This window comes from Ips typographus, linkage group LG7 (genome assembly GCF_016097725.1).
Source record: "Ips typographus isolate SLU linkage group LG7, UJ_Ityp_2.0, whole genome shotgun sequence".
Taxonomy (NCBI): Eukaryota; Metazoa; Arthropoda; class Insecta; order Coleoptera; family Curculionidae; genus Ips; species Ips typographus.
In genome coordinates this window covers 6,855,709-6,868,195 of record NC_138428.1, presented here as the reverse complement: position 1 = coordinate 6,868,195, position 12,487 = coordinate 6,855,709, and the positions used below count along the sequence as shown (strand labels likewise).

The window sequence follows — 12,487 nt, the reverse complement described above, 5'->3', positions numbered from 1 at the left end:
CGTCGTTGGGCCTTTTTCTGAGACCAACAGAGGCAACAAGTACATTCTTGTTGCTATGGATTATTTTAGCAAATGACCGCAGTTTTTTAGACCTTTTTGTGTGTGTAAACACTTTAATGACGAGTAGAAGAAATCCGGGGGTTGGGGAGTGCCAAGCTCGTCTATCCTGACCCCCCTCAAATCGTGCTGGCAAATTGCTGAGAGCAGAGCCAATTGACATACAAGACAAGACAAGACGAGACTCTGTGACCTGCTAGGCATTAGGATGACACGAACAACGCCGCTTCATCCTCAGTCGGATGGAATGGTCGAGAGATTTAATAAGACCATAGAGCAACATCTCTCAAAGGTCGTTGATCAGCATCAGACAGATTGGGACCAGCATATTCCGCTCTTCTTGATGGCGTATAGAGCAGCAGTCCACAACTCAACGGGACAGTCACCATCCAAAGTTCTGTTTGGGCGAGAACTTCGACTTACATATGATGTTGTGTTCGGATCTCCAACAGGCCAAAGCACGAACATTGAGAATTACGTTGACGAGTTGCAAGAAAGATTACTGAACATCCATTGTCTTGTCAGGAAAAGATGAATAGCGACAAGATGAAAGCTCGTTATGATCTTAGGGCTTCGGGAGGGTTCCAGAAGGACGATAAAGTTTGGTTGTTCAACTCTCAGAGGAAAAAAGGCAAATCACCGAAATTAACACCGGTTTAGGATGGACCTTACAATGTGGTAAAAAGGTTAAACGACGTCGTGTACAGAGTCCAACGCAGCCCCAAAGGCAAGATGAAAATTGTCCATCTGGACAGACTCAAGAAGTACCAGGAACTAGATGAAGCGTATCGGGACTATCAGCTTTAAGAGTGGGGCAGTGTTACGGTTTGGCGCCTACTATGGTCGATACTTACTGAAAGAGCACTCGATTCGGGATGGATCTGATGCGCCGCAATATCTGGCCTGGCGCGTGTTATACTAGGCCGCAGTTAGAAGCGACACACCGGGAAGCGTCTTCGATGTTCGACGCAAATCGTGAAGCGTTTCGCAGTGGTTCTAGAACGTGGTTTGCCGAATATAAAGGAGCGGTTTCGACGGTGGAGTAGTAGTCGATTTGGGAACGCGGTGAAGTTTAAGTAGTAGAGTAATTGTGGAATTGTAGTAGTTTTTTGGTAGCTGAATTAATTATTGTACGGAGTGTTTTGAGGTACTTTGAAGTGTAAATAAATTTATTTCTTCTCGAGTTAAATTGATTTTGTGTGTCCCCTCGAGAAAACCGTAACAATACTTTAACCATAGTCTTATTTGTTCATGCTCTCTCTCACTGAAGTTGTCAATTAAGATATCTAAGTATTTCAATATTTATTTCAAAGAATACATTTAATTAAAAACAGAAAGGAAATTGTTGAAGTTGCTTACGTTTAGCATTGTTCGTCTTTCGGCAACGTTCAAACTCAATGTGGGAAAATGGGTTGATCCTCCTTTGATAATCATTAAAGCATCTTTCTTGCAACAATTTAGCAGTGCTGTTCCAAATTGTCTTTACTGAATACTCCTTGTAATGTTCCCCGTTGGTTTTCTACATATTTACGTTTCATTTTTCCATGCATTCTGCAATTTTCAACGTCGGAGTGGTCGCATCTAACACGTAGTTTCGCGCATCAGAAAAAAAGCTAAATTCAAGCCATATAGAATTTCTAGTGTTAACTGAATTGGTTGGCCGCTCCGAAATAATTAAATCTCGTATTTCTTCATGTTATTTTTTACCAAATCCTGCACTTCCTTCCCTCCTGATTACACCACTTCGTAATGCTTCTCTTTGCTTGGCCATTCGCCAGACCGAGTTCTGGATCGATGAAGGTCTTCAAACTCAGCTTAGCGAGTTTGTCGGGTTTGGCACTCCCTGTAAAGTACGAGTGACCCGGAATCCACATCAGAACCGGCCGATTTACCCTAAGACACACCTTCTCACAACAGCTTTGTGTCACACCTCCTGTAAGGCGTGTAGTCACTGTCCTAGAGGCCTTCAATGAGTATGGCTAGATCGTCAGCATAAGTCTGTACTTTTGGGAAACATTTCAATTTTCCCAACGTGGTTGTGCAAGGCTAGTTCTGATGATTTTCCCGCTTGGTAAGTATAATGGTCGGCATTCAGGAGATTTGATCCTAAAGTGGGAATTTCGGCTCTGGTCTGCTTTCCCAACTTTTAGAATGTACACTATATTTGCCCAGCTTTAGCTTGTGGGTATATGTTTTCTAGCCAAGCTGGGTTCTGAAAATCGTTAGTAAAGTCGGTCTCTTATGGACCTTGCTGGAGCAGAGCCGGAATACACCTGGAGATTTGTCTGACTGAATTGTCTCGATGACACATCACAAGTGTACTGGCTATACAATTAAGAGGCCGGTTTTTATGGACCCACTCTGAAAGACGGACACCCCCTGTTAAAATCAGTCAATCTGGGAAGTGATATTGTACCAAAAGCTCTTTCGTAGGGGCGGTATAAAAACCCCAGTTCCTTTTTTTGCTCTCTGGAGAGGATTTTGTGGATTCTGGATGTGCTCGGTAGGTCTTTTTTTATCGTCTCACAGAACTTTTTCCACGAGTCTCTTTTCCGCATCCCGAAAATGCTTATTACAGTCAGTTGGAGCACTAGGGTAAGTATTCTAGACGATGTTGTTTTTGCACGGTTATAGAAGCTTCTTACCTCGCTTTTTTTTCCATGGTGTTGTGATACATTTATTTCGAGATGTGGAGAGTGACAGAGTTGTCAGATCGCTAAAAAATCTCAAATAAAATTTATTAATTATACTTTAAATACATCTAAATGGTCCGTTTGCTAAAAGTCTTTTGAAAATTAAGTGAAAGGTAGAAGTAAATTTCGTTCACGCTTTTAAGACGCAACCATATAAAAGTGTCGCTTCAGCATTTCAAATTTAAATTACGAGAAAGGAATGTTCAAATAAAGAGCAGTTTTGTTGCGGATATCGCCAGAGAAAGCTCCACAGCTTTCTCAAAATACAAGGGCAATAACGTGAACACGACATCTCCGTCTTTTCTGCTTAGTTGTCTAATAAATTTCGTCTTTTTTTATTTATTTTTTTTTTATGTTTGCCAGTTTACTAACAGGCCTTCGTTTACTCTTTATTCGCTTACCCGACAAGTTTACTCTATTTGGTGTTATAACGTTGACATACGGATGTGGTCGTAGTGCACATTGCTAACAAAGTGAGTATTTAACTTTATACTCAATGTTGTACCGTTAAAACGGTATATTTCTTTTTTGTCATTAGATAGGAAATTTAATAAGGATTAAATGTGCTTAAAAGAGTCACTTTCTCACTCCAAGTAGGCTTTACAGTCGATTTTGTCCCTGGCTGTCCTTTCAAACTGTATTTCTGGCAGTTCAAACTTTGATCACCACTGAGTGGGAGGTTAGTTAGTACAGCATTGTACGCGGCATTTCAATTTTAAATTTTCCAATGTGAGTAATAGTAACAATTTTTGTTATTACGCCTTTTTAAAATGGATAAAAGGAAACGAAGTTTGGCAACTCACCCGATTAGTATTATTCGATATGGGCCAGGCGATGCTCCGTTTTTAGGGACGTAACTTTTCAAATACTCTCGCAGAGATAAAGTCGGAAAACAAACGACTTAAAGTAAACAAAATCGGTTTCACTGGAGTTTGGCAATTTCGAAACGAAATCTTTATCGGACCCACTTTTTTCCATCAAGGATGGTCTGTATAAGAATATTGAATTCCAATTTTTACGCTGGCTACTAACCTTGCATACATTTCTATTTTTTTTTTTTGATCTGAAACTCTAATCAATATTGTCCGGTCTACAGATAAAACGGTATATCTACCGTTTTTGTAGTACTTCCACCGTTCTCCTGTCTTTTTTTATACAATCTACCGTTTTTAATACCATTGCAATTACGTGAGTTGACATTGCCACATGTATTATTTTGCAGTGTTATTTTAAGTTTGACACCGCCTTTCTCCCCGACTGTACTAAATTTTGTACTGTTTTTTTCAAGTTACAGAATAAAAAAATTAATGAGGATTTTAAAAATGTGCTTAAAACAGTAATTTTCTCACTCCAAGTGGGTTTTACAAGTGATTTTGGCCCTGACTATTTATTCAAACTGTGTTTTGGCAGTTCAAACTTTGACACCACTTTCCTCTCTGACTGTACCAAACTTTGTAGTGTTTTTTCAGGTTATTGAAAAGGAAATTTAATGAGGATTTTAAAAATGTGCTTAAAACAGTAATTTTCTCACTACAAGTGGGTTTTACAAGTGATTTAGGCCCTGACTATTTATTCAAACTGTGTTTTGGCAGTTCAAACTTTGACACCACTTTCCTCTCTGACTGTACCAAACTTTGTAGTGTTTTTTCAGGTTATTGAAAAGGAAATTTAATGAGGATTTTAAAAATGTGCTTAAAACAGTAATTTTCTCACTCCAAGTGGGTTTTACAAGTGATTTTGGCTCTGACTATTTATTCAAACTGTGTTTTGGCAGTTCAAACTTTGACACCACTTTCCTCTCTGACTGTACCAAACTTTGTAGTGTTTTTTCAGGTTATTGAAAAGGAAATTTAATGAGGATTTTAAAAATGTGCTTAAAACAGTAATTTTCTCACTCCAAGTGGGTTTTACAAGTGATTTTGGCTCTGACTATTTATTCAAACTGTGTTTTGGCAGTTCAAACTTTGACACCACTTTCCTCTCTGACTGTACCAAACTTTGTAGTGTTTTTTCAGGTTATTGAATAGGAAATTTAATGAGGATTCCAAAAATGTGCTTAAAACCATCATTTTCTTACGACAAATGGGTTCCAGGCGATATGTGCAAAATGTGTTTTGGGCAATTAAAAACTTTGACACCGCTTTTCTGTGAGTGTACCAAATATTTAATATTTTTTCAGGCTATCAAATAGGAAATTTAATGAGAATTCCAAAAATGTGCTTAAAATTTTCTCACTCCAATTAGATTTTTCCAGCACTTTTGTCCCTGACTGTCCTTTCAAATTGGGTTTCTGGCAGTTCAAATCCTCCGTGACTGGACCAAATCTTGTAGTATGTTTTCAGGTATATGAATATAGGAAATTTAATGAGGATTTCAAAAAGGTGCCTAAAACAGTAATTTTCTTACTGCAAAAGAGTTTTACCAGCGATTTTGTCCTTGACTGTTCTTTCAAATTGTGTTTCTGGCAATTCCAGATTGGCACCGCTCTTTTCCCTGACTGAACGAATATTTGTAGTGTTTTTTTGAGGTTATTGAATAAAAAATTTAATGAAAATTTTAAAAATGTGCCTAAAACTGTCAGTATCTTACTCCAAGAAACCTTACTACTCTTTTAGGCAGTTCAAACTTCGACACCACTTTTCACCCCGACTGTACAAAATTTTGTAGTGTTTTTCAGGCTATCAATCATAAAATTTAATGAGGATTCTAAAAATGTGCTTCAAACAGTCGTTTTCAAAATCCAAGCGGGTTTTACAGGCGATTTTGTCCCTGACTCTCCTGGTCACCTGATGGTTGGCTAAATTATCCTCTAAAACCAAGTGATGACGTGATATCTGTCACTAATTCGCCTAGAATCTGCAAAATTACAGTTTAACACAGTTTTGGACACGAGAAACGGGTTGAAACAAAAAAAATCTGTATTATTGAAGTATGGTTTATATACAGGGTGTCCCAACTCTATTTAGACGCTACATTTCTTCCTCCCTGTACATTTGAGCGAAAAAAGTTTCGAATAAAAAAAAACCATTATTGAGAAAGGGGCTTTCAATTGCAATGTACTTACATATACAGGGTGAAACATAAGCGTACTTTTTAGCATAAACTTCGTGTTTTTTAATAAAACGCCCTGTATTTTCTTGGGAGTTTAGATGCCTCATGAAAAACCAATTCAACAATGTGTAACATTTTTTTTTAATCGCAATGATTTGCGAGAAAATCACGAAAGCATTATTGCATATTTATTCATTAGTAATTATATTATACTGGTATTTTTTTATTATCTGGTTTGCTTAATCAACAACCAGAATAGTATAATATTAACCAAAGTTTAGACGGAAGCTATAAGGTCAATAAAAGCGGTCTAAACCGTGGATAATATAGCATTTTTTTCCACTATTAACCATATTTTTGATAGTCCTTTTATTGAAATTTAATTAATTTATGATAACAACAAAACAACAACATGAAGAGACAACCTAATTTATCTGTCTCTGTCAAGTCAAGAATATTTCATGTGTCATATGTCTTAAAAGACACTAACATTATTATTTACCTAGGTCAATAATATTTCCTTTTTTTGTTGTGTTTGTGCCATACTAGAACTAGAGATTAGACTCTATTCTTGACTTAGGTCAATATTGACCATTAAGGTGGCGAAAACTAATTTCTCAAGTAACTAATCGGTAATGATATGTTTATCATGTAAGTAGTAAGTAGTGGAAAAAACACAGAGGGTTCTATTAAAAAAAAAAAGTTTATGTCACCCTGTATACAAGGTGTTACAAATTCGAAGCATTAGCATTGCTATCTCAGAAACTACAGTTGATAGAGCTTTAGTTAAATTGAGGCAAAGTTGCGCATTTTATTGCTAAAACTTTTTTTTTATTGTTTTTGTACCTAATTATTTAGCAATAAAATGCGCAACTTTGCCTTTGTTTAACTAAAGCTCTATCAACTATAGTTTCTGAGATAGCAATGCTACCGCGCTATTAAATAACTTCACTTGGCAACACTGGCTTCAATGAAATTGAAATTTGTCGTTGTCTCTACGTAGGTACACGAAATAATTCAGTGTACTCCCCACAAAATCCGAAGTCAGTTTATTGGAACAAATTCAGTCCGCCAAAAAGCTCCTCCGAAATAAATAAGCAACCAACAAAGCTCGCTCGAGAGGAAGATAAAAGGTTTACGTTAGAGTTTTAAAAGCAAACTATCAGGTTGTGGATTTTATTTGGACGTCTTTTGTATTAAGGGCATCGGTAAAGCAAAACGTCCTATGGGAGATCCAATGCATTTTAACTCAAACTTAAAAAAAACTAGGCTAGATATTGCTGTTTTTTAAACGGCATATGAAAGAAGACACTTGCTAGAATGTCAATATAATGTTACAGTTTGGGCGTACTATGCTCGATACTTCTGAACGAGCACTCGATTCGCAGAGTTAAGCACATCTTTCGAATCTTCATTAAATTTTCTAGCTAATGACATAAAAAACACTACTAAATTTGGTAAGGTCAGGGAGAAAAGTGGTGTCTAAGTTTAAACACAGTTTGAGAGGAGAGTCAGGGTCAAAATCGCCTGTAAAACCCACTTGGGGTGAGAAAATTACGGATTTAAGCACATTTTTGAAATCCCCATTAAATCTCCTATCCTTAAAACTGAAAAAACACTACTAAATGAGGTAAAGACGTGGAGAAAAGCGGTGTCAAAGTTTAATCTACCAGAAACACAGTTTGAAAGGAGAGGCAGGGACAAAATTGCCTGTAAAACCCACTTGGATTTTGAAAACGACTGTTTGAAGCACATTTTTAGAATCCTCATTAAATGTTCTAATCGATAGCCTGTAAAAAAGCACTACAAAATTGAGTACAGTCAGAGTGAAAAGTGGTGTCAAAGTTTGAACTGCCAAAAACACAGTTTGTAGTGACAGTCAGGGAGAAAATCGCCTGTAAAACCCACTTGGAGTCAGAAAATGACTGTTGTACGCACATTTTTGAATTCCACACATAATAATCTTCATTAAATTTCCTATTTGACAGTATGAAAAACACTACAAAATTTTCTATAGTCAGGGCGAAAAGCGGTGTCAAAATATGATCTGCCAAAATCACAGTTTTAAAGGATAGGCAGGGATAAAATCGTTTAAAAAACACACTTGGATTTAGAAAATTACTGTTTGAAGCACATTTTCTAATCTTTCTTAAATTCGCTATTCGATAATATAAAAAAACACTGCAAAATTAGGTACAGTGAGGGAGAAAATTGATGTCAAAATTTGAACTGCCAAAAACACAGTTTGTAGGGACAGTCAGGGATAAAATCGCCTGTAAAACCCACTTGGAGTCAGAAAATGACTGTTATACGCACATTTTTGGATTCCACACACAATCTTCATTAAATTTCCTATTTGACAGTATGAAAAACACTCCAAAATTTGGTATAATCAGGGAGAAAAGCAGTGTCAAAATTTGAAGTGCCAAAATCACAGTTTGAAAGGATAGGCAGCGATATAATCGTTTAAAAAACACACTTTGACTTAGAAAATGACTATTTTAAGCACATTTTTGGAATCTTTATTAAATTTACTATTTAATACCATGAAAAAGCATTACAAAATTTGCTACAGTCAGGGTGAAAAGTAGTGTCAAATTTTGAACTGCCAAAAACACAGTTTGTAGGGACAGTCAGGGATAAAATCGCCTGTAAAACCCACTTGGAGTCAGAAAATGATGGGTTTAAGCACATTTTTGGAATTAAATTTCCTAACCAACGAAGTAAGAAAAACACTACCAAATTTGGTACAGCCAGAAATACAAGTGGTGTCAAAGTTTGAATTGCCAAAACACAATTTGAAAGGATAGTCAGGGCAAAATCGCTGGTAAAACACACTTGGAGTGAAAAAATGATTGTTTTAAGCAGATTTTTAGAATCCTCATTAATTTTCCTATTCTGTAGCTTGAAAAAAAAAAACAGTGCAAAATTTAGTACAATCAGGGAGAAAAGGCGTAAAATTTTCGCATTTTTGTTCGTGTTTTACGACGAAAGGGATCAAGTTAGAGATCTGAAAAAAATACAGAAAATTAGTCCGTGATAGGTACTACAACTTTCATTAATACGATTTTTCAATCAAATCAATCGTACAGGCGCAAACAAATCAAAACCGTTTTCCCATGTTAATCTCCCATGACCAGGGTGCTCTTGGGCACCTGGTATACAACAATAGATTATACAGGGTGTCCCTGAATGCTACCACAAATTCGCGATGCTTAAATATGACGATATAACCCAACTTACCGCAGTCCAAAAGTCGATGATTTCGGAGATACAGGGTGTCGAACGTTCACTTTTGTATTAGTTTTTCCGAAATATATATATTTTTTTAATAATTGATGTATTGTCACAAAATTCGACTAAGTCGACAGTCACAAAGTTCGACTAAATCCGTTCTCATTTCCGTTGTATAATGTAGAGGAAGCCGTTTTTACTAGTGTACGTCACCTTGTACCCATTTAAAATCAAATAACTTTTATGAGTAACCCTTTATTTCATTTTTTAATAAAGATTTTTATACTCCAACGTCTTTTACCTAAAAAAGGTAAACTTGGTAAGAGTTGATTTGGTCAGTCGTTTTCGAGATATCTGGATTGAATGTCCAGAAGATAAATTAAGGAAACGTATTCAAACTGGAATTGATGTTTTGAAAAATGATCACGAAATGCGACAGAGAATTCAATTTAATTTTTTAAAACATATTAATCTTTGTAGACACGAAAATGAAAGTCATTTTGAACATTTATTAAAAGCTATGTTTTAATTAGATTGTTTAAATTTTTGGTGTTGATAAATCTCTTATTAGGTATCATTTTTACTAGATAGTAAAATTAACAACACATTTAATGTATTTTTAACTTTTTAGTGACAAATTTTACTGTTTAATGAGTTATTTTAATTAACCACCTACGCTTCAAATTGTCTTAAATTTTTTTCAATAATAATTTAGACCTGATCATAATGAAGTACATTTTTTAAATTCAGATATCTCAAAAAGACGTTGGAGAATGAAAGTCTCTATTGAAAAATGAAATAGGGGGTTTCTCAAAAAAGTTATTTGGTTTTAAATGTGTACAAGATGTGGGCGACATGCCTTGCAACTACTGTCTCTCGCAAATATGCAACCAGCATTACAGTCCTAATTCTCCAATGTCACGCCGTCATTCCAAGACAGTAGATAAGTACTTATATAAATTCCACGTCGCATACTGACGAGTACACCCGATCATGACTTTAACTTCATTTTTGGAGTAAGTTATTACTAATGTTTTCTGTTGTTATGTTTCAGGTTAACAGCCATGACCAATCCAGCCAAGATGAAGAAGACCTCCTAACCTCCCATCCAAACTCCCCACAAATTTTCTTGGATGATTAATTGATTTGCCCACTAACTCTCTTGATCATCCAAAAATATGCCAACCACCAGGTTGACCAGCTGACGAAGAGAGAAGACTTCAAGATAAGAAGAGCGCAGAAGAGCCCCGTTGTCAGCCGAGGCACTCTCACCCAGGACAGGGGACGCCGTTGCAGCACTAGTAATTCCTGAAAGGAAAACGCCAGTGCCTGTTAACGGAGTCCTTCTTCCGGACCTTTCCTTTTAATCTACAGCGATGGGAGGGTAAAAAGCAGTAGTCTTGCTTGACCCGCTTATCTGAGGCCATTCTTCCTGTCATTTATAATGGCGCGATACTGACGTGTGTATAAGGCAAGGGACTGAGAGCAGATTTGATTTTTTTACACAACACTCTTAGTCCAGAATGGTGAGGTTTTGTTTTTTGTTTATCAATTCCAATCCTCTGACCGGTTTCGCCGTATTACGGCTCATCAGAGAGGCTTGATAACCAAAGAACAAAACCTTCATTCCAGTATAGTCAATTGGATGCCAGAAATGATAGTTGTTGTGCAACATCTGGTGACATCTGTACTCAACTCTATGAGTTAGAAAGTACAGATGGCGTTCCCAAATCTAGGAACAGCCCCATTAATGCCGCATCATCTGATTGGTAAAGAATGGTGAGGTTTTGTTTTTTGTTTATCAATCCCAATCCTCTGACCGGTTTCGCCGTATTACGGCTCATCAGAGAGGCTATAGGGCTTGATAACGAAAGAACAAAACCTTCATTCCAGTATAGTCAACTGGATGCCAGAAATGATAGTTGTTGTGCAACAACTCTTAGTCCAATTTGGTGCCAAAACATCAAATATTAAAAAAAAATATGTCGGAAAAACTAAAACCAAATTGAACTTTTGTCGCTCTGTATCTCCGAAATTATCGACTTTTGAACTGAGGTAAGTTGTGTTAAATCGCCATATTCAAGCCTCAAGAATTTGTGGTAGAATTTTTTCCGCACCTTTCAGGGACACCCTGTATCCTGTATAGTATAAAAAAAACAGGAGAACAGTGGATGAACTACAAAAAGTAGATATAACGTTTTAACCTGGCAAAACATTGATTGCTAATTATCCAGCAGTTTTTCTCTGCCGGTTTATGAGATGTCCTTTAAATCAACGTGGCAGTTTACGGACTCTCGGCAATGTTGTCCATTCAATTAAGTTTTAATCAATTTTCCGATGCACTTAAATTCGGATCGCCTTTCCACTTAGGGACAAATATGGCGAAGGGTTCAATTGTGAGCGTTCCCAGCTTAAACGAGAACGTTGAGTTAATCAGCGGTTTCCGAAGTGTGCCATATTGAATATGGAAGCCAAAATTTGCATTGGAAATTGCCAGGCCCGAGTGGATCTTGTCTATATTAATATCACACCGGAACTATAAAATGGAGATAGTTAACAGGGAGAGAGGAGAGATACCAGTACAAGCGTAGGAAGAAGGGAGAGAATTATTCAATAGTAAAAATTCGGCAAAGCTTATCAGATTGCCCTTCTTGGGGGTAATTTGTGCAACTTCAACAAAACGAGAATCCCCAGATAAGGAAAACAGATAACCAAGCCGGATGTTGTGGTTGATAAAACAATTCCTAAAACCTTTCTTTGCAGCTGTAAGTGGCTTGTTTTATTTACCATAATCAAGATTTCATATTACAATGTTGCCAGGTCTACCGTCAAAAACAATACAACTACCGTTTTTGTGGCTCCATGACTGTACCAAATTTTGTGCTGCTTTTTCAAGCTACAGAATAGGAAAATTATTTAGGATTCTAAAAACGATTGATAGTTTTTGGTGCGTTTTAAAATTATATACTACAGCTTCATGTTCAATTACTTCTTCGTTAAACTTGACTTTACTGTAAAATCGTCTATTAGATAATATTGAACATTGGTTCCGTAGTGTAGCGGTTATCACGTCTGCTTTACACGCAGAAGGTCCCCGGTTCGATCCCGGGCGGAACCACACATTTTTATTATTTTTTTAAGGCTATTTATGGGTGTATGGACTGTGGCTGTAGCAAAAATAATTAACAGATTAAACAAACTTAGCTTAAGTGAAGTTCAATCTTAATTATATGATCGTCCTGCTCGAAATGATCAAGGTGTAGTATATTTCCTGCCAGTAGATGGCTCCACGAATATCAAAGTTAAAATAAAAATTTTCACCATCCGCGTCCGACCATCCGTGCTCTCTACCAACACGAATTAGTTATTTCAAAGCTGATTTCTGCTGCTATCAACTTCTGAAATGATCAAGAGATGGGTGAAGGTAAACTTAAGAGGACGGGTAGAGTTCG

The 12,487-nt window shown here is 36.8% G+C and overlaps 1 non-coding gene across 1 annotated transcript; it reads left to right on the top strand.

The window, feature by feature from the left end:
• The first annotated feature begins 12,080 nt into the window (after positions 1-12,080).
• On the top strand, positions 12,081-12,153 carry TRNAV-UAC (transfer RNA valine (anticodon UAC)). Its single transcript has one exon. It is a non-coding gene; the product is annotated as a tRNA-Val (tRNA).
• Positions 12,154-12,487: the final 334 nt, after the last annotated feature.